Source organism: Heloderma suspectum, chromosome 1 (assembly GCF_057233095.1).
Source record: "Heloderma suspectum isolate Gila_16-S chromosome 1, 16-S_ref, whole genome shotgun sequence".
NCBI classification, from domain to species: domain Eukaryota; kingdom Metazoa; phylum Chordata; class Lepidosauria; order Squamata; family Helodermatidae; genus Heloderma; species Heloderma suspectum.
In genome coordinates, this window is record NC_139458.1 from 417,526,633 (window position 1) to 417,549,180 (window position 22,548).

A 22,548-nucleotide genomic window follows, 5' to 3' on the forward strand; every position below is an offset into this window, starting at 1 on the left:
CACTGAGGAGAGCACACACGAGTCTGCACAAGCCCATGGCTGACTCCTGGTATTTCTGAGGGAAAAGTAATGTCTGAACAGGCCCACAGACAAAAGTTATTCCTCCCCATACCTGTTCACGCTCTCTGCTCACATATTGGCTGAAAAGCTTGTGGTGATACAGATGTCAGGGTGGAAACTGAGCCAATAGAGCCCCAGAGCAGTTCTGATTCTGAGGAGGAACAGCAATCCGTGGGAGAGGAGCTCGCTCATCTCTCACAAGCACAGCAGCTGGCAGAGATTCCTCCTGCCAGCATTCCTGCGATAGATAGTGACCCTGGCAGTGAGAGAGCGCTGGAGGGGGGCTTGCTGGACACTCGGCGCAGACGCAGGGAGCAACGACAGATGAAGGGCGCAGAAAGGAGGCGTAGCGCTCGTTTGGCGCGCAAATAACGGTCGCGTCCCGAGGACCCAAGGGAAAGAGGGAGGATCTCTCCCTAGCCCATAAGTTCAGGGTCTTCCCGTGGTTCTCCTTCAAACGGGGACCAACTGTCTTACCTAGAACTTAGGCTACTCTGCTATCTTTCCCCAGTGCTGTTCCTTGCTTTGTCGCTAGTGATTAGTATCTGAAAGAGTCATAAAGGAACAAAGTCTCGGAAATAATTCCTTGTCGTCTGTGTCCTGAGTTGGCTATTGGTGAGGACTGCAAGAGGCAGCTAGGGTGCTCCTGACAACAAGAGACAGGAATTTGCAGTCGCTTCTGAGCAGACTCCATTCCTGAAACCAACCCTGGAAAATTACTCCCGTCAGGGCTCTGAACCCAACTTCCTTCTTTCAGTGTGCTCTCTGTCACATAGCCTCAGTGTGAATTCCACTGTCATGAAGCCAACACTCTCTTCCAGATGACTAATGAAGCTGTCTGACATGTACAGAGTCCTGACATAAGCTCCCCGTGGGATACCTTTCCCCAGGCTTCAACTTCAGTCTCCAATCAGAACACTTGATTGTTGTTACTTATTATACTGAAAGCATGGCTTCGTTTGGGCCTTCATATGACCTAGCAGGAGACAACTGTTGGTCAGAACAGTTGAATTACATGGGGTGGAGTGGGGAATTATTTGACCAGTGGGCCAAAACAGACATTACTTTGAACCCATATCTAGTAGCTGTGTCTTTTTTCATGTTTACTGTTGAGTAGGTGCAGTACCCCCGATCTGGATCATGACCCTAGCATGGGGGTAGGGGGGAACTTTTAAGATCTGGATTGGGCGCTCTACGCCCACGCAAGGTCCTGCTGCCAAGGAACTGATAGTCTAAATTAGACCATGAAGAAAAAACAGAAGAAGGGAGGGAGAGACCAACACAAGGGGAGAGAGAGAAGAATGTGGGCCAAATGCCTTTATGTTGCTGCAGATTTGGCCTTGGCTGACTTTTTAAAGTATAGTTCCAGTATTTAAGAAACCTTTGGCTGCCAGTTCATTTTCTATAATACACTTCAAGTAAAGCATTCACAAAACATTGTTTTAGGTGGGTTCAAACTCTGGTTTTATACTAACAAGAATTGGTTAAAAAAAATATACTTTGATCCATTTTTCATTTTTATTAAAAAATACTCTCAAAGCATAACAGAAAAATATAACATATTGTGTAGAAGATTAGTAATGGAGGAAGTAATCCTATGGCTCCTAGACAAAGTCGGGGGGGGGGGGGCATGGGATAGTCTGAATTCCTAGATCCAAGGTCAGAGTCAGCGCTCCAGCCTCGGAGGCATGGATCCAAGCTCTCCTCCCCCTCGGGGTGGAGAAAATTGTACTGGCTGCCTCTCCAAAATTGCAAAGGCAACCTCAGAGGGGAGGAAAAGGGGGTGTACTGGTGGGTGGGAGGGGACTGGGGAGGCCGGCTTACGATGTATTCTTGAGCCTCCCCAGCCTCCTTCCCTCCCGCTCCGCAGAGCCCCAGCTAGATGGGTGAAAAAGTCCATCTATCCAAAATGCACAGCAGGAAGAGCATGGGGACAAAGATTGCCTCCGACACTCCTCTTCTCTGCATTGGAAGACCGTAAACCTCCGAGTTCAGAGGTTTATAGCCATCCCAATAGGACTGCACCCTTAAATAAGTCCATGTACTTGAAGCCTGCAGGAACATCTTCAGCCACTAGGGGTCAGACTTCCTTAACCAGCACATAACTTTGCAGTTGATACATTCTGAAGCCAGGGGAGATTAGTTGGGTGAAGGATGCAGTGATACACCTGCCCCCTCCTCCCTGCTGTAGGTCAGCCCCCCCACTCAGGAATGGGGTGGACAGACCCCCTCCCCTAGGCGGCTATAGGGATGCATTATGGCAGTGGCTATGCCTAGGGGTGCCAGTGGACATGGCTTCACTCAGACAGGGTGGGCACAATGTGTCCATTTCTGACAGGTGTGTAAATTTGCTTGAAGGCGTTGCTGTATCAAACTAAGGGCTACTCCAACCCACTCAAAGCTAGGTCCATTCGCTAGTTATAAAGCATTGCTAAAGATTCTTAGATTTTAATAGTTTAACAGGAAATAATATTTCCTAATCCTAACCATGTCTTGCTCATTCTTTCTTTCTTTTGTCAAAAGTTTTATAATAAAAATATGTTTAAAAAATGTATTGTTCTTAGACTTCTAGTCCTAATAGTTTAAATAGTAGTTTCCTATTCAGCTCTGAAAAGGGTGTTCAGCTGATAGATATACAGACCTAGTGAGCTTCTCATATGGAGCTATCCCATTTCAAAATCAGCATATACTTATAACTTTTTGTGTAGAGATTACCTCATTGCTAGTATTATCCACTGTCCAATATGTTGTTGTTGTTGTTGTTGTTGTTGTTCAGTCGTTCAGTCGTGTCCGACTCTTCGTGACCCCATGGACCATAGCACGCCAGGCCTTCCTGTCCTGCGCTCTCTCCCGGAGCGTGCTCAAGTTCATATTCATTGCATCGGTGATGCTATCTGCCATCTCATCCTCTGCCGTCCCCTTCTCCTTTTGCCTTCAGTCTTTCCCAGCATCAGGGTCCATACATTACTACTGGGAAAAGCATAGCTTTAATTAGACGGACCTTTGTTGGCAAGGTGATGTCTCTGCTCCTTACTATGCTGTCTAGGTTTGCCGTAGCTTTCCTCCCAAGGAGCAAGCGTCTTTTAATTTTATGGCTACAGTCACCATCTGCGGTGATCTTGGAGCCCAAGAAAGTAAAATCTGTCACTGCTTCCATTTCTTCCCCTTCTATATGCCAGGAAGTGATGGGGCCAGATGCCATGATCTTAGTTTTTTTAATGTTGAGTTTCAAACCAGCATTTGCCCTCTCCTCTTGTCCAATATATTAGGGCTCACTAATTACTCATTAGTCTTAATTACCTCATTGTTACTAAATTGTTCCTAAACAATTAAAACATCCCCTCCCCCCCAGGCCTACACATACACCTTTTGGGCTAGATAAAATCCATTCTGAATCAAAACTTTAATAGGATAAATTCTTACTCAAAATTTGCCAATTAAAATTTACCAATACATTTTTCTAGACATCTGTATATCAAGACTTTTGATGTGTGTACCTTATACAATATTTTTTGTTCATTAATTGATTAGTGAAAACTTTAAGTACACTTTGACCTGGAATAACACAGTCTCACACCTGTTCATTACTCAAATAACTCAAGTGATATATAGGGCTTTAACTCAGCTTTTTCTCTTTGGATACCAACCAAGTCATCCTGATAATTGTTTTCTGTTGCCAATCACCCAAAATTAATTGTGAATGTGCTTGTGTCTTTGTGTGTCTTCCCTTTAACACAGTTACTACTTTTACTTGTTTACATGTTCAAATTCTTAACTATCATTAAGCATTTTTGGTTGTTCATTACTTGGCTTTTCATAATAAGACATCCTATACTGTTTTAAGAGAGCTGACTTAACAATTCCTCAATAGCCATCCCAGCAATTCCAATAGAGCAAAATCACTTATTTCTAACCCAGGACAATATGTATTAAAGCTTGCTTATAGTTGGGGGGCCGCGGTGGCTTAGTGGTTAAGACGCTGAACTGCTGACTGGAAGGTCGGCAGGTCAGCAGTTTGAGACCCGAGTGCCGGGTGACCGAGTGAGCTCCTGTCTTCAGTCCCAGCTTCTGCCAACCTAGCAGTTCGAAAGCAAGAAATTGCAAGTAGATAAATAGGTACCGCCTTGGCGGGAAAGGGAACAGCGTTCCGTGCACCTCGGTGTTCAGTCATGCCGGCCACATGACCACGGAAGCGTCTTCGGACAGCGCTGGCTCTTCGGCTTAGAAACGGGGATGAGCACCGCACCCTAGAGTCGGACATGACTGGTTGGGGACACCTTTACCTTTTTACAGTTGAGATAAGGCAGATTTGCATATGTTTGCTAATTTTGCATAATCTGTTTCTGCTACTCATGGAGAAGAACGTGTTCGGTTATGCAAAAACATCTCTCTCTTTCTGTTCCACACACCTCCACCACCACCCGGATTTTGGCCCTTAATGGTTGACAATAAGTTTCTGATTAAAGGCTGGTGATGGCTGGTGACTACTCTAAACTACTTGCTTTTGTGAAACATCCACCTTGTGTACCTGAAGGGTTTCTTCACATGGAGCTTTTATCCTGCTATTGAGATTGGTTACTCATGGAAGTTTGCGGGTCCTTTAGATGACATCAATCCCCAGAGCATCTCCCGCACTAAATGACCTTTATTCCATTGTTTAAAAGATCAGAGATAATGAGCTATTAAATTACAGCGCTTTAGTTCCGCTTACATTTCCTCATGAAAAAGGAAAACCTACAATAAGAGGAGCTGGACCACAGCACCATCTAGCAGCTGTATAATGAAACATATGGAAGACTCAGATAAGGGGGGGAAGGATGGGGGGAAGGAAGCACATGTAAAAAGAGTCTGTTGTGATTCTGCATTTAAAATGGAAGCAGACAGCCCCGTTTTAAATGCGGGATTTTAGGCTGGTGTAGAGATGCTCTTGGACTGGAGGTGGTGGGGCTGGGCTAAAGGAAATAGTTTTGTATTTGACTAGAGAAAGATAGAGAATTCTTGGGGGTTTAAAAAAAACATGAAAAAAAATCAGAGTTTTTGGAGCCAGTTGGCAGAAAAGCAGTCTTGGGTTGTGGCATGGGTGGGGAGAGAAGTTGCCTATTGCTGTTGCTTTGGGGGGCTGATGGTGTTTTCAGAACTAGCTATGCCTGCTCCATCAGCAGCAAAAGCTATACATTCTGTTATGGAGAGGTTTCAGGAGCAGTTCCACATGGTCAACATTCCTCCCAAATTCCATGAATAGCAGCAGAGTTCATGTGGAGTGCTTGAATTACTGGGGGGAGGGGGCAGGGAGACAGAGCTAAGGGGACCCCTTACATTGTGTCCCCCTCCCCAGCTACTTTTTTTAGAAGGCTTCAGGGGTGGCAATGACTTGGTGAATGGGAAGGAATCAGGGGTAGTTCAGGGTGTAGATCTGTTTTCCCTGACTTTAGCCAAGACACACCCAAACAAAGAACCTATCCAAGTTCACTGGTGGGGCTGTCCTGGGATGTCCTGCATAAGCAGTTCTGGGATCAGAGGGGGAATGAACAGCTGTCCATTAGAGCGGTTATATCAATTTTTAAAATTTTCAAGCCTGTTCTTGCCTGCCTTTCTGAGGATTTGAGGAGCACCAGTGATTCTAGAAACAGTACTGGAATTGGTTTGGCATGGTGCAAATGAGGCCACAGACTGATAGTACATGCTCCTTTTAGTCAAATACAACTAGATCTCTGTGTGTGTCGGAGTACTGGAATGTCAGGAGCTACCTTGGATAGCTCCTTTAGAGTTCTGACTGAAACCTGGACCGGATTCAGCGCCACACTGACATCAGAGCCACCAGCTTCCACTAATCCCCCCCCCCCCCCGCATGTCTGTACTTTGTAACAGCACATGAATCAAATCTCTGGGTCCTAGTGAGTGATCAAATCTTATTGTCCACACTGGAACTGGAGGTCCCTAGCATATCAGCAGCTATCATTTTTCTGTGGCCAATGGGTTTCCATTAAATGGGTCTGCAACAGTTGCGCTGATTTGCACCACTGAGCTGGCCTCTGAAATTTTCTGCTGTACATTCAAAGATCTGGAGGTTTTCCTGAACTGCAGTTTGCCCCTGGGCTTAGAATTCCAGTGCTAAGGCCTCCCCTCCCACTTTCTCTCAGCATTTAGCTAACTAGATCTGGGCTGCTCTGCCCCTCTGTGACATCACAGCAACTAAACCAATAGCAGTCTAAGAGGGTACACTAATGGTTGCCTCTCCCAACTCACAGCCATCCTCAGTGAGATCACTGTCCCAGTGCTGCTAAGAGCAGTGCCAGAACAGCATCCTGTGCCCTGCAATCCAGCTGATCAGTGACAGTGGGCGGGGTCCCCGTGGCTCTGTGGGCTGCATCGGAAGCAGCTGAGGCCATTGACTGCACATCCCTGCGTTAGAGCACTTACCTACAGGTCCTTAGGCTGTGAACACACAATTTAGTATCAACATAGTGATAATAAATCAGCAGGTGTCCTTTGTGTAGTTGTGTGTAAGTTCAGCCACATGTAATAGCCATTTCCATTTATCCTAATATTCTTGATTTCTTGCTAGCTAATTTGAAAAATGTAGCTTTACATTGTACAGCAGTCCACGCTGTTATAGTCCTCAAGTCCTGTGAAACATGCATAAGCCACAGTTCCCTTTCAAAGTGTGAAAAATAGGTACTGTTTGCTGTCACGGAAAAAGCACAGAAGGCCACAGCGCACCCTGCAAAAAGGAATCAAGTGAAACTCTAGTCATGTAAATTTTTCTCAGCTGTCAGCTCCAAATCTCATGACAGACGTGCTTTACAATGTGCCTTTCTGCTGCATCATCTTAGGGCCCTGCCAAACTTAGCACCACTCCCTGCAACTTGGTGACCTCCAGATGTATTGGACTACAATTCTCATGGCTGGAGATGATAGGAGTTGTAGTCCAACACATCTGGAGAGCACCAGGTTGTGCTAAGCTGAAGCCTGGGAGTCAAGGAGCTTGCACCCAGTGACAGAGCCTCTGCCTTCTGCCTTGGCGATAAGGCATCCATCTGTGCATGCCCACCTGTTCAGAATATAGGTTTAATTACATTTCAGCCCTTGGCTCCATGACCAGTGTACATACTGTTCTGTGGACTGAAGGTACCAGCTTTCTATCTCATAAGCATATCCATATATATATATATATATATATATATATATATTAAATCACTAAAGCACAGATCGCTGAAATACTCAGTGCCTTAAGACAGAAAAAAACTTGGGAGATCCATGGACAGATCCCTGTCATTTTTTTTAAGGGGGAAAGAAGCCATGGGGTTAGGATGGCTGCTTAAGCATCTGCATCACCCAAAAAGAGGACAGCACAGTAGCAGTACCTAATACAGCCAGTAAGGGAGCAATCCTATGGCCACTAGACAGCAGCTAGATGGCCATAGGATATGGTGTTTTCCGGGAACCAACCTCAGAGCCTGCGCTCCGAGGTCGGTTCCCAGAGAACCGACCTCCCCCCACTTCCGCGCTGCCCTGAGGCAGTGAGGAACAGCCCCGTCCTCCACACTCACAAGAGGAGTGGGAATGGCCAGAAAGGGGCATGGCTGGGGGGCATTCCGGGGTGGGGAGATCGTAACTGCTTGTGCAACACATCCAATGTGTTGTACAGCAGCCTCCTTCCCTGCTCCGTGCTCCCGTGGCTAGACAGCTGCAATCGGCTGCCTAGCCAAAAAAGCAGGGCAGGAGAAACGCGGAGGGAATGTTCCCCTCCATGCTTCTCCTGCCCTGCTTTGGATAGGCGGTTGCCTCTGAGTTCGGAGGCAGCTGCCTATCTAGATAGGATTGCTCCCTTAGGCTCAAGAAAATGCACAAATGGGATAATGGGCTTTTCTATATAAGGCTTTTAGCCTGCACCTTTTCCGAGGCTTCTGCTTTTGGATTCTTTGCTGGATTAAGCTTGGCTCCTTTACACATGTTTTTTTCCAGGGTTTTTCTTTCTCTGCCTTTCTATACATTCCATTACACAACCACTAGGTGGCACTGTGGTACGGTGGAATTGCACAATTATAACGCTGTTGAGAAAAATACCAGACTTTACTTGTGGGGGGGGGGGAGTGATAATGGTTGCAAAGCATGGGAGAGGATGCCATCGTGTAAAGGACCCGCAAACTACTATGAGTGAGCAATCATGAGTGCAAAATAAAAGCCTCATGTAGAAAGGCTAAATATGCTGGATGAAGGTGCATTATTCCCCCTGTTGTTGCTGGTGCAACCAGAGTCCTCAGTCACTCAGAGCAGCACTTATAACAGCAGAGTGTACCAAACGGGGCTTCCTTTCCTTCTCTTTCTCAGTTTTTCTGTGTGGATTGGGGCCAGGGGAGGGGCCCAGGAAAGCTGTTTTGTCATTATTTTGCAATGGGGAGGAGAAGGCAAAGAAGTATGGATGGGGAACTCTCCAGCCCTTTAAACTAAGTTAAGTGTGAGAAGCAGTTGATATGCCTGTGACTACTGTGGCTACTACTAGTCATACCAGCTACATGTAATGTAACATTTCCTTAGGGTGCAATCCTATGGCTGTAGTCAGAGGCTAGATGGCTGTAGGACTGGTCAGTTACCTGAGAACCGACCTCCACCCCCTCCGCACCTCCTCATAGGCAGAGCAGGTCGGCTCCGTGCTGGTAAGAGCAGAACAGAGCGAGGAAAACGGGGCGTTCTTGGGGGAGGGCCGGAGCAAGGAGGTCACAAATGCTGGTATGACACTTCCTATGTGTCATCTGGCCTCTGCTTCCCGCATTCTGAGGTCCCATGGCTAGACAGCTGAAATCCACTGTCTAGCCGCAAAAGCTGGGCAGGGAGAGTGGGGAGGAGATCTGCTCCTCACCACTCCTCCTGCCCTGCACTGGATAGGCCGTCGCCCTGGGGTCAGAGGCGACCATCGATCCAGATAGGATTGCTCCCTTAATTACAGTATTTTTGCACTGCTCTGGAGCAGCTTACCTGCAATCAGTAAAGCAAGAAAGTCCCTGCTTGCAGGTTTACAATTTAAAAATACACAACACACAAAGAAAAAGGGATGGGGAGGGAAGAGGAAAAATAACAAATAAAATAGTCTTTCAACATCTGGGTTCACAGGCATGTTACAAAGTACGCCAAATTTCTGCTGATCTGGGAAAATTTGGCCTGTATCTGGACGGGGACTAGGGTTTTTTGGTCTTGGAGAAGGGCAGAAAAACAGGTCCCATGGGATATTAAGGCCTTGCACAACCCAAGAGGAGAGGCAGACTTCTTGCATAAACTTTTTGGCCAGCCACTGTGTTCTGACTGCCTTAGTGTTCTGACTGTGTTCTGACTGTCTGTGTTAACACTTGCAAATTTCAGGTCTTGCCTCAGGACAACAACTACAGAAGCCCCAGCATGAAACTATTTTATGTTGATTTCTAACCTTCCTGTTTAAGCTAAAGAGAAGGAAAAATAAAGAATTCAATGCCTTTTAAAACTGTAAGACCTTGATATCGTGTAACCAAGTATGCCTACATGACTCTTTTGTCACCTTTGCTTAAGACCATCACCAAAATCCCTCTGGCTACCTTGCTCACCTGGACCTGTGAAAGCCAGAAATATGCACCCATCAACAACCATCTTTTCCATACATCAGGAAAGAAAGCGAATCCCATTGTCCTCTTTCTTCCCTTAGGGCACAAACCACCTATAAAAAGCAGGGCAGGAGAAGCACAGAGGGGATTGTGCCCACCGCGCTTCTCCTGCCCTGCATTTTCGGCTAGACAGCTGTGGGAGGACTGAGCGGGGGAGGAAGCTGCTGTATGACACGTTGGATGTGTCGTAGAAGCATTTCTGCCCTCCCCACCCCGGAATGCTCCCCAGAACGCCCCTTTTCGGCCGCTCCGCACTCCTCTTGTGAGCATGGGCTCCAAGGTCAGTTCCCGGAAAACCAGATATCCTATGGCTGTCTGGCTGCTGTCGAACAGCCATAGGATTGGTCCCTTAATGTATAACACCTAAAAATCCGTTTTCCAACATCCTCGAGTAATCTTGGAAGAAGGACTTGTTTTGTTTTATTCTGATTACTACATCCTGAGAGAAAAAGGATAAAAACAGCAACCCACATTCATAGAACAAGCAGCGAGGGAGAGAAGGAAAGAGGATTATTTCCATCCTTTCTGCTCAGAAGAGCAGCCTCCCCTTTTCCTCCCTTCTTTCTTCCCTTCTTTCCCAGAGAAGGAACTCAACAGAGCTTCCCCATCACTTTGCAAGTCAGCAGATAAGGAGAGGTAAATCTTTGCATCATCTTCTATTTCCTTCTCTCTTTTACTCCCTTTTCCTAATATTCCACCCAATACCAAACTCCAAAACTCCTGGGCTTTAGCTCTTTCTCCATCCACTTTCTCCCCAAACCCCGCATTTGCTCTAAAACTCTCTCACAATTCTCCCAAAACAGTCTATTACTCTCCCACTCAAAAATATCAAGCTGAAAGTTCCTTCTCCCCCCTCCCACTTTCTCTCTCTTCCTCTACGATCAGCTACACATACACATACAAACACACACACACACACACACACACACACACTTTTCTATGCATTCCAGTACTTCACTATTGACTTTAAATGCTTATATTTAACCTTCTGAGTGTTAATGTATGATGCTAATTCCCCAAATGTTGTATAGTTCTAATTCCCCTGATGTGTGATTTTAATTCATTTTAAATTCTTCTTTAATAAATCAAAGAATTGCTTTCAAAGACCTTGCTGCGGTCTCTGACTGTCTCAGCTTTTAGGGGTATCAGGTTTTCCTAAGCGCCCAGAGTTCAACACCCGAAGATCCCTCAGGTATGTGTTTAGTTTACATGTCTGTGATATGCACATCCGTATAAATTAAAGCATACTTCATAACAGGCACTTAATGACAGCCTTTCCCAGACTGGTGCCCTCCAGATGAGTTGGACTACAGCTCCGACGTGCTGACTGGAATCCCAACAGGACTGCACCCTAAGTGAGTTTGAAATGCGAAACTGAACATGCGCAGAGTGTTTCTTTTTTAAAATCAGGTTTGGCAAACAGGTTTTTTTTTTAGATCTAACATCATGTAGAAACCGTTGTAAAACATGTAATGCAGGTGTGAGATGGAAGAAGAGAAATGCTAATTGTGAGATTCACAACTGAAGTAATACACATTGATGCACATAATGCACATAAGGCTCCCCGCCCTCAGATCATTATGTCCAGAGTGCAAAATTACCGAGCGGCACCGCTGGCTCCAGGCTGACACTACATGCATGTCAGGAAAGTAATTCTCCCTCCAGTGCTAGCTTTGTGCGCACACAGGGGATTTTTTTCCGACTATGAAAGGAGAATTCAAACATGAACCTTCCTCACAGCCCAAAGTGGTGCGATCCAAGAACAGCCTTGTCACTTGATTTTGCTGAATGCATAAGCTGGTCGCCGTAAGACAGGAGACAGCGCGCTCCTGTTGGTTGATTGACACACCAGAGCTTTGTTCTTAGCACAGACACAAATCAATTTAAAAGTCAATACTTACAAGGAGCTGGATATGTGACAGCTGATTTTAACCTGTCAGGCTTGTGACAGTTCATTTCAACATGTGCACTAGAATAGCTGTCATAGGGAACAGTGGCCAGAATGGTTTAAAAAGCTCCCTGCCTCATTTTCCTCACATCGGGCAATGCGAAACTCCGTAATAAAAACAAACAAACATCCCGACAGATCAAAATCATTTTGCACCAAGATAATGCAAGTTCTACACAGAGAATGGCGAAACTTGGCAATGTGTATGTATTGTACAAATTAGGAACATAGGGACCTGCCTTACACTAAGTCAGACCATTGGTCCATCTGGCCCAATATTGTCAACACTGAGAATTTTTCTACACAAGGCTGTCAATCTGCTGCATCTGCTTTCAGTTTTGTAGCAGAACTGAAATCCAAGCACTACATGAGAAGTTTCCTTTCCCGCTGTTTCGCTACACGGTTTCCTTTCCCGCTGTTTCGCTACACTGTTTCCTTTCCCGCTGTTTCGCTACACTGTTTCGCTACACTGTTTCCTTTCCCGCTGTTTCGCTACACTGTTTCGCTACACTGTTTCCTTTCCCGCTGTTTCGCTACACTGTTTCCTTTCCCGCTGTTTCGCTACACTGTTTCGCTACACTGTTTCCTTTCCCGCTGTTTCGCTACACTGTTTCCTTTCCCGCTGTTTCGCTACACTGTTTCGCTACACTGTTTCCTTTCCCGCTGTTTCGCTACACTGTTTCGCTACACTGTTTCCTTTCCCGCTGTTTCGCTACACTGTTTCGCTACACTGTTTCCTTTCCCGCTGTTTCGCTACACTGTTTCCTTTCCCGCTGTTTCGCTACACTGTTTCACTACACTGTGGTGTAGCAGAATAGCACCAATACATGAAAGGAAATCACGGTTTCTTTCGCTCTCACAATTAAGGGCGCAATCCTAAGTAGATAGGCAGCCGCCCCTGACCTCGGAGGTGACCACCTTCCCAAAGCAAGGCAGGAGAGGCATGGGGGGATCATTCCCTCCGTGCCTCTCCTGCCTTGCTCTTTTTTGCTAGACAGACATTTTCGGCTGTCTAGCAGCAGGGGGGGGGGGAGGCAGCCAGGAGAGGAAGCTGCTGTATGACACATTGGATGTGTTATATGCACAGCTCCTCTCCCCCTGCCCCGGAACGCCCCCCCCCGGAACACCCCTTTTCAGTCGCTCCACACTCGTCTTCCAAGCACGGAGGATGGGGCTTCTCCACGCTGCCTCAAAGGCAGCACAGACGAGGGGGGAGGTCAGATTTCTGGGAACCGACCTTGGAGTGTGGGGTCCAAGGTCGGTTCCCAGATATCGCCCACTAGACAGTGTTTAGTGGCCATAGGATTGCTCCCTAAATGCCATATTTTCCCTGCTCTAAAAAAACTTGCGGAAAGTCCTTGTTAGACACAGAAGCAAAACTGGAGGGTCACGATGTCATCTAAAGGACACATAACCAACTGTGAGTAGGGAATGATGAGCACCCAATAAGTAGAAAAGCCCTGTGTAGAAAAGCCCTGATTAGCAGCAGCTCTCCGGGTTTTCAGGCAGTAGTTTTTCCAGCCCTACCTGGAGATGCTGGAGATTCAAGCTGGGACCTTTTTCATGCAAAGCAGGTGCTCTGCTACCATTCAGCCACCACCCTTCCCTGAGTAAATATAGTTTGCCTTGCTTTGCATAATACATTCTGCTTTTGCTAGTTGTAGAGAGGGCTTTGAGGTTATAAAGGCATATTTGCCAAGTTTCAACCTGACAGAGAAAGTTTGTCCACCAGTCTGCTCCCAACCAGATGCCTATGGAAAGCCCACAAGCAGGACATGAGTGCAACAGCACCATCCAGCTTCTGTTCCCAGTAAGTGGTATTGAGAGGCTTATTGCCTCTGACCCTGGAGGTAATATGTAGCCATTGTGACTAGTAGCCATGGATAGCCTTTGTTTGATAATAGGAACAACTCCGCATGCTTCCAGACACTAGGGGACAATAGAGAATGTCCTATAGCTTGATCAGTTTCTTCCTCCTGCTCCCTCCCCTTCCCTCTTCTTCCCTTCTGCCTCTGCAACAAGCAACATGCAGCCTCTCCCTGAAGGAAGCAAGTATCTCATGCCTTTGCTCCCTTACACTCATACACCCAGCTTTAGGGGGTTGTTGTTGTTCACAGTGTTCAGTCATTAAGTCGTGTCCGACTCTTCGTCACCCCATGGACCACAGCACGCCAGGCCTTCCTGTCCTGCACTCTCTCCCGGAGTGTGCTCAAATATATATTCGTTGCATCGGTGATGCTATCTAGCCATCTCATCCTCTGCCGTCCCCTTCTCCTTTTGCCTTCAATCTTTCCCAGCATCAGGGTCTTTTCCAGAGAGTTTTCTCTTCGCATTAAGTGGCCAAAATATTTGAGCTTCAGCTTCAGTATCTGTCCTTCCAATGAGCAGTCAGGGTTGATTTCCTTTCGGATGGACTGATTTGACCTCCTTGCAGGCCAGGGGACTCGTAACAGTCTTCTCCAGCACCACAGTCCGAAAGCATCAATTCTTCAGCGCTCAGCCTTCCTTATAGTCCAGCTGTCACAGCCATACGTTACTACTGGGAAAACCATAGCTTTGATTAGACGGACCTTTGTCGGCAAGGTGATGTCTCTGCTTCTTCCTATGCTTTCTTGGTTTGCCATAGCTTTCCTCCCAAGGAGCAAGCGTCTTTTAATTTCATGGCTACAGTCATCGTCTGCGGTGATCTTGGAGCCCAAGAAAATAAAATCTGTCACTGCTTCCATTTCTTCCCCTTCCATATGCCAGGAAGTGATGGGGCCAGATGCCATGATCTTCGTTTTTTTAATGTTGAGTTTCAAACCAGCTTTTGCACTCTCCACTTTCACCCGCAACAAGAGGCTCTTTAGATCCTCTTCGCTTTCTGCCATTAGGGTGGTATCATCTGCGTATCTGAGGTTGTTGATAATTCTCCTGGCAATCTTAATTCCGACCTCTGATTCATCCAACACGGCGTTTCTCATGATGTACTCTGCATATAAGTTAAATGAGCAGGGTGACAATATGAAACCTTGTCATACTCCTTTCCCAATTTTGAACCAATCAGTTTCTTACTGTTGCTTCTTGGCCCTCGTACAGGTTTCTCAGGAGACAAGTAAGGTGGTCTGGTACTCCCATCTCTTTAAGAATTTGCCACAGTTTGTTGTGATCCACACAATCAAAGGCTTTAGTGTAGTCAATGAAGCAGAAATAGACGCTTTTCTGGAATTCTCTTGCTTTCTCCATTTTCCAGCGAATGTTGGTGATCTGATCTCTAGTTCGTCTGCCTCTTCGAAACCCAGCTTGGACTTCTGGTAGTTCTCAGTTCACATACTGCTGAAGCCTAGCTTGTAGGATTTTGAGCATCACCTTGCTGGCATGTGAAATGAGCGCAATTGTACGGTAGTTTGAACCCTCTTTGGCGTTGCCCTTCTTTGGAATTGGAATGTAAACTGACCTTTTCCAGTCTTGTGGCCACTGTTGAGTGTTCCAAATGTGTTGGCATATTGAGTGCAGCACTTTAACAGCATCATCTTTTAGGATTTTAAATAGCTCAGCTGGAATACTGTCATCTCCGCTAGCTTTGTTGTTACTAATGCTTCCTAAGGCCCACTTGACTTCACTCTCGAGGATGTCCGGCTCAAGTTCAGTGACTGCACTATCATGGCTATCAGGGACATTCAGATCTTTCCTGTGATCTCTAGTCTTTCCCATTCTATTGTTTTCCTCCATTTCTTTGCATTGTTCATTTAAGAAGGCCTTCTTGTCTCTCCTTGCTATTCTCTGGAACTCTGCATTCAGTTGGATATCTCTTCCCTTTTCTCCCTTGCTTTTTGCTTCCCTTCTTTCCTCAGCTACTTGTAAAGCCTCATCAGACAGCCACTTTGCTTTCTTGCATTTCTTTTTCTTTGGGATGGATTGAGTTGCTGCCTCCTGTTATGGACCTCCGTCCATAGTTCCTCAGGCACTCTGTCTATCAGATCTAATCCCTTAAATCTATTCCTCACCTCCACTGTATATTCTTAAGGGATATGATTTGGATCATACCTGAGTGGTTTAGTGGTTTTCCCTACGTTCTTCAATTTAAGCCGAAATTTTGCAATAAGAAGCTCATGATCTGAGCCACAGTCAGCTCCAGGTCTTGTTTTGACTGACTGTATAGAGCTTCTCCATCTTTGGCTGCAAAGGACATAATCCATCTGATTTCGATATTGACCATCTGGTGATGTCCATGTGTGGAGCTGCCTCTTGTGCTGTTGGAAAAGTTTTTTTTGCTATGATCAGCGTGTTCTCTTGGCAAAACTCTATTAGCCTTTGTCCTGCTTCATTTGGTACACCAAGGCTATGCTTGCCTGTTATCCCAGTTATTTCTTGACTTTCTACTTTAGCATTCCAATCCCCTATGATGAAGAAGACATCTTTTGTTGGTGTTAGTTCTAGAAGGTGTTGTAGGCCTTCATAAAACCGATCAACCTCAGCTTCTTCGGCCTCAGTGGTTGGGACATAGACTTGAATTACCGTGATGTTGAATGGTTTGCCTTGGATTTGTACTGAGATCATTCTATCGTTTTTGAGATTGTACCCCAGTACTGCTTTTCCCACCCTTTTATTGACTATGAGTGCTACTCCATTTCTTCTAAGGGATTCTTGCCCACAGTAGTAGATATAATGGTCACCTGAATTAAATTCGCCCATGCTTGCCCATTTTAGTTTGCTGATTCCCAAGATGTCGATGTTCAATCTTGCCATCTCATGTTTGACCACCTCCAGCTTACCTTGATTCACTGATCTTACATTCCAGGTTCCTAAACAATATTGTTCTTTACAGCATCGGACTTTCTTTTCACCACCAGACACATCCACAGCTGAGTGTCCTTTCGGCTTTGGCCGAGCCGCTTCACTCTTTCTGGCGTTACTTGGAAATTCCCTCTGCTCTTCCCCAGTAGTATATTGGACTCCTTCCAACCTGAGGCCGAGGGGCTCATCTTCCGGTGTCATATCTTTTAGCCTTGTGATACGTAAGAATACTGGAGTGGGTTGCCATTTCCTTCTCCAGTGGTCTACATTTTGTCAGAACTCTCCGCCATGACCTGTCCGTCTTGGGTGGCCCTGCACGGCATAGCTTATGGCTTCATTGAGTTACGAAAGCCCCTTCGCCACAACAAGGCAGTGATCCATGAAGGGGATCTACTTGAAAGTAAAACACAGAAGAGACAAAAGCTTGGTCTCTGAGAGTTGCTACTGAACTAAAACTTTGTGTGTCCAGTACCAGAAGTCAGTAAAAACCTGTATTTCCTGGTGACACCTTGCACTGGGGAAAATTGAGTGGGAGTAGTTAACTGGTGGGCTAGCCCCACCCCCCAATACTGGCATCCCATTTCATAGAATCCCTGTGACCATTTTGTCACAGTTTACTGTTCAGGTGCTAACTGTATATCCAGCCCAGCTCTTCTTCTAGTTATTTATCTTTAAACCAGACTTGGACTCTTCAAATAGAGCTCTTCAAATAGAGGGCACTTTCAAATAGAGGAATGTCCTGAATCCTTAAAAAAAAAAAGGACTGCTCTCTGTAAATAGGACTCATGGCCACCCTGAGTGATGATCCTCAAACATAACAGGATATGTGAGAAAAAGCCAACCCATTCTGACTTCCATATATATAATAATCATGAACTACATATTAATTTTGGGATGAACTGAAAAGTGAACCAAATGGGGGCCATTTGGTTCAGTTTCCCTTCATCCTGAAATAAATGCAGATGGGCATGAGTTGGTATGAATGGGAATCTCATTCAGGGCTCCCGTTCATGCCCATTTGTTCCATTCTGCGTTGGGGGTGCTCATCGTCTGTGGCAGCAGTAGCTGCTGCAGGGGGTTCCTTCAAGGGCTAGTCCTGGTGGCTACCATTTTGTATTTCAAAGAACGCCCTGGGCGTTGCATCATTCTGGAGCATTCCAGGAAGAAAATGGCAGCTGTCTTTGTGTGTGTGTGTGTGTGTGTGTGTGGTGGCTGCCACAAAACCAAAAGGCAGTGCCACTGTGAATAACAGGACAATATGACTCACAACACCAACAATCACTGTTACGTAGCAGCAGTGGCAGCAATTGTAATCTCAATAGCAGGGTAGGCAATGTGGTGCTCACAGATGCCTTTCTTGGTGCCCACCAAGGGGCCCTATCCTCCCACTTTAAAATCAAATTAACAAATTTTCTTACTGGCAGCTGGGATCACTTCAAAGTAAAGTGAGGTGGACTTCCATCCACTGCCATCTTCATTTCCCATGAATGCCTCTGGGCCACATGTGGGGCTCAGAGACATTCTTAGGAAATAAAGATGGCAGGCAGCTGCAGGCTGAGGCTTTCCTCTGCAGTGTGCCCAGCTACCAAGAAAAAGAAGAAGAGCGAAAATAAAAAGGAACTCCTGTCACCTTTCATCTGGTAAGCTGTGGGGGTGGATTTAAAGAGAGCTGCAGAGAATAGGGAGAGGAGTTGGGGGGGGGATGCTAGGAAGGTCAGTAGTAAACCAGCAGGAAGCGATGGGCAAAGGAGAGCAGCTGGGAGCAACCCAGGGGTTGAGAGGGTTGTGTGCTTGTATGTCTGAATGGGTGGGAGCTGCATTTGTATGCGTGAGAAAGGGAGACTGAAACTGGGTTCAAAGGAGCTGTTTAGTGTGTTGGGGTTTAGAGCCCATCTCTACCTTGTACTCGGTCTTTCGGGCAGGCTTCTTGTCCTTTGTGATGAGCCACGTGTCCCACGTCAGCCATTTTGTGGTGGTACCCAGGGCATTTTCTCAAATTGCCAAATGTACCCATGGGCTCAGAAAGGTTGCCTGTCCCTGTGTGTCAGCATTTTCTCTGTACAACATATTTACAATCTTTACGTCATTAATCACAAAAGTCTTCTGCACTTAACTGTACAATTAATTTTCTAGAGCCTCTGACAACATTTGTATCCATTAATCATTTTGTGATTCCTCTCATGCATCAATTGGGCCCTGGCTCGTATTTCATGAAGCAACTACATCTCCTTCGACGTCTGCACTCTCTGTACTATATCTGTCTTATTCCCATTGATCACAAGGGCTGTCTAAATAACAGTATCAGGTGACTGAGGGTAACTCTCTCAAGGTCTAAAAGATTACTCGGGAAGTTCTTATGACAGGAAGGGTGTCATGTAGCTGAGGTCAAGATCCTAAATGTAGCGTCTCTCCTGTTCTGTTATATAATCTGAGCTAGGGAATCTCCCAGTTTGCTGGTGTTTCTAAGTGTGCCCGAGTCTATAGGGCATCTGCTGTTAGGATGGGATGAGGTCTTACATAGTGGGGGCCTGGTTCCCATTGTCAAAAAGTATCTGCATTCGATCTCATCTTTGTACACAAGATCAAATGGGGACATATATTGTTGAGCACAAGACCACAATTCTTCCTGCAATCATGGTGGATCCAGAAAATGTCAGATTGTGGAACCCATCTTCCCCAGTTAACTGTGGAGTACCAGTACCCACAGTGCATTTCTCTATGCCATCCTGTAAACGGGGTAGGACAGTGTGGAGAAATAAATGGTTTTCTTGTGTGAACCAGTCCTAAACCTGAAGGCATATCTACACCAAAGATTTGTTTGTTGGAAAGAGTTCTACCCTATTCAACCAAAAATGGGATATTATTTCTGAACACATGGGTTTTACACTATTCCACTATAGCACAGCTCCACCTAGAGGTTATGCAGTGGAAAAGCAGGAAAGGAAAAGCTCTTTGTGTAGAGCTTGGATCTCAATTCTGTGACAAAACCAAAGTAGATGCAGCGATTAACAGCCTCGTGTTGAAAAGCTCTTATTCAACTTTCAAATTAATCCTAAGAGTCATCAGGAGACAGGAGACAATAAAACCTGTTTAGTGAGCCTTGGTGCAGAGCTCTGCCTAGAGCTTATAGAAGCAAATGCTGACAAAATAAGGCAGATTGCTTGGGATTCTGATGAGGATCTCTGTCAGCTAGGTTATTTTAGACCCTGGACTTAATGATCTTACGGGGTGCCCCATTAGATGGCCATGTGTAGTAAGTTATGAAGCACATAATTAACATTTCTCTTCTCCCTGCCCCTGTCCATGCCTTAGGAACATAGGAAGCTACTTTATATGGAGTCAGACCATTGCATCCAGCCCAGTATTGTCAACTACTGGCAGCAGCTCTCAAGGATTATTTCCTGCCCCTGCCTGGAGATGCCAGGGATTGAACCAGGCACCTTCTGTATTCAAAGCCAGGACTGTACCACTGAGCCATGACCCTTCCCTAAAGAAGAGAGCAGTGGTGCAACTTCTTCCACATTCCTGATACGTTAGAGCTAAAGTAAAGCCCCTGTTTGCCAACCCTGATTAAAGAGAGAAAGAAAAAGAAACTCTCTGAGCATGTGCTGTTTTCCATTCTAAATTCACTTAAATAATAGCACCATTATGATGGAGTTTAGTTCTGCTGCCCTGATGCTAAGCACATTTAATTGGGGACAAGCGCCATTTTCTTGTGGAGAAAGCAAATGTATATTAAAAGGAAAAATAATAAATATAAGCATCTGTAACCATGTATATGCCTGGCCAGCCACCCCTGATGATTAAATATTTTAAATTAAGAAGAAAGGGTGCTGTGGCAAGAAGCATCAGGCCCAGTGGGCCCCAGCACGCCCATGCCAGACCAAGGTGCTGATTCTGATCCCATTTGCTGCTGCCCCCACCACCTGCCAATCTCTGGTTGGTCATTTGGGGGCCCTGGACCTCAGCCTCAAGGTCCAGCCCTAACTGCACCACTGATCTCAGTAACCCTTGCAACAACCATATTGTTATACCGACATACAGTCAGGGCCAGAAATATTGGAACAAGGATAACTTTTGGCATTTGGCCTCTGTACACCACCACATTGAAGTTGAAAGGAAACACACCCGGATGGGAGCGAAGTCAGGACATTCAGCTGTAATTCAAGGGCTTTGACAAAAGTGGGGCACTAACCATTCAGGAAGGACAGCCAGTGGCACACACACACACCCATCGTTGATGGCTCATAAGTAATGGAACAAACCAACATCTTTTCAAACTTAAGGATCGTCTTTAATAGCTGGATGAAAATCCTTTGCAGTCAATGATTGCCTGAAGTCTGGAACCCATGGACATGACCAAATGCTGAGTGTCCTCCCTCGAGATGCTTTGCCAGGCCTTCACTGCAGCTGCCTTCAGCTGCTGCTTGTTTGTGGGTCTTTCTGCCTTCAGTCTTGTCTTCAGTATGTGAGAAGCATGCTCTGTTGGGTTGAGATCAGGTGACTGTCTTGGCCATTGAAGAACATCCCAATTCTTTGCTTTGAGAAACTCTGGGGTAGCTTTTGCTGTATGTTTTGGGTCATTATCCATCTGCAATATGAAGCGGCGTCCTATCAGTTTGGCAGCATTCAGCTGAATCTGAGCAGAAAGTATAGTCCTATACACTTCAGAATTCATCCTGCTGCTTTTATCAGCAGTCAGGTCATCAATAAACGCCAGTGACCCAGCTCCACTGGCAGCCATACATGCCCATGCCATAACACTGCCTCCACCATGTTTGACAGATGATGTGGTATGCTTTGCATCATGAGCTGTTCCTTTCCTTCTCCATACTTTTCTCTTCCCATCATTCTGGTACAAGTTAATCTTGGTTTCATCAGTCCAAAGAATCTTATTCCAGAACTGGGCAGGCGTTTTTAGGTGTTTGCTGGCAAAGGCTAATCTGGCCTTTCTGTTCTTGAGCGTTACCAGTGTTTTGCACCTTGTTGTGAAGCGTCTGTATTTACTTTCATAAAGCCGTCTCTTGACTGTAGATGTTGACAATGACATGCCTACCTCCTCAAGAGCATTCTTGACCTGGCTAGATGTTGTGAAAGGGTTCCTCTTCACCATGAGCAGAATTCTGCGGTCATCCACTTTAGTTGTCTTCTGTGGTCTGCCAGGCCTTTTGCTGTTGCTGAGCTTGCCAGTTAATTCCTTCTTTTGCAGGATGTTCCAAACTGTTGTATTGGCCACTCCCACTGTTTTTGCTGTCTCTCTGATGGGTTTATTTTGTTTCCTCAGCCTAATGATGGCCTCCTTCACTCGCATGGACACCTCTTTGGACCTCATGTTGGGGGTTCCAGTGAACAGCTACCAAATGCAAATGTAACACCCAGAACCACCTCCAGGCCTTTTATCTACTTGATTGCTCATGGGGTACCCAGGAAACAGGCCACACCTGGCCCTGTAGCTGCTTGTCAGCCATTTGTTCCATTACTTATGAGCCACCAACAATGGGTGTGTGTGTATGCCACTGGCTGTCCTTCCTGAATGGTTAGTGCCCCACTTTTGTCAAACCCCTTGAATTACAGCTGAAAGTCCTGACTTTGCTCCCATCTGGGTGTGTTTCCTTTCATCTTCAATGTGGTGGTGTATGGAGGCCAACTGCCAAAACAGTTATCCTTGTTCCAATATTTCTGGCCCTGACTGTATATTAGAACTGGGAGGCCCTGGCTTTGTAAAAACTGAGGCCATAGCTAGAGGTGAGATTTAAAACTAGGTCCTTTCAGCATAATCGCTTAATCCCTGTGTGATACTTATCAATGTTGGGTGCTTCCAGATGAGGCCTTTATTATGCAATCACTCTACCGCATTCACGGAATTTTACAGGAGGTCCAGGCAACATCACCTTCAATTCGTAACCTTTCTGTGTTCTCCCACTGTTCCTTCCATCTTTTTTCTTACTAGAAAAAGATCTGTTAAGGAGGAAAAGATGGACTAGCTGCATAGTGCTTTTTGACAGGGCACTAGGAGCCCTCCGTTGGGAAGTACCCTTTGAAGAGAGAGGATATGGCTTGATAAGGAGTATCAAGGCTGAGGTGGGACTAGCAGAAGGTTAAAGATGGAGCTCTGATAATCCAGGAAGGGCT

At 45.9% G+C, this 22,548-nt stretch overlaps 1 long non-coding RNA gene across 3 annotated transcripts in view; it reads right to left on the reverse strand.

Annotated features, from left to right (window-relative positions):
* Window positions 1-1,505: 1,505 nt before the first annotated feature.
* The window catches only part of LOC146360226 (uncharacterized), a 45,433-nt gene continuing 24,390 nt past the window's right edge, over window positions 1,506-22,548 (reverse strand). Inside the window, exon 3 of one of the 3 annotated variants that reach the window (XR_014786963.1) lies at window positions 1,506-3,027. This is a non-coding gene — a long non-coding RNA (uncharacterized LOC146360226). Of the gene's footprint in view, window positions 3,031-22,548 lie in introns of all 3 variants that reach the window. The other 2 variants (XR_014786961.1, XR_014786962.1) reach the window with 2 other exon arrangements.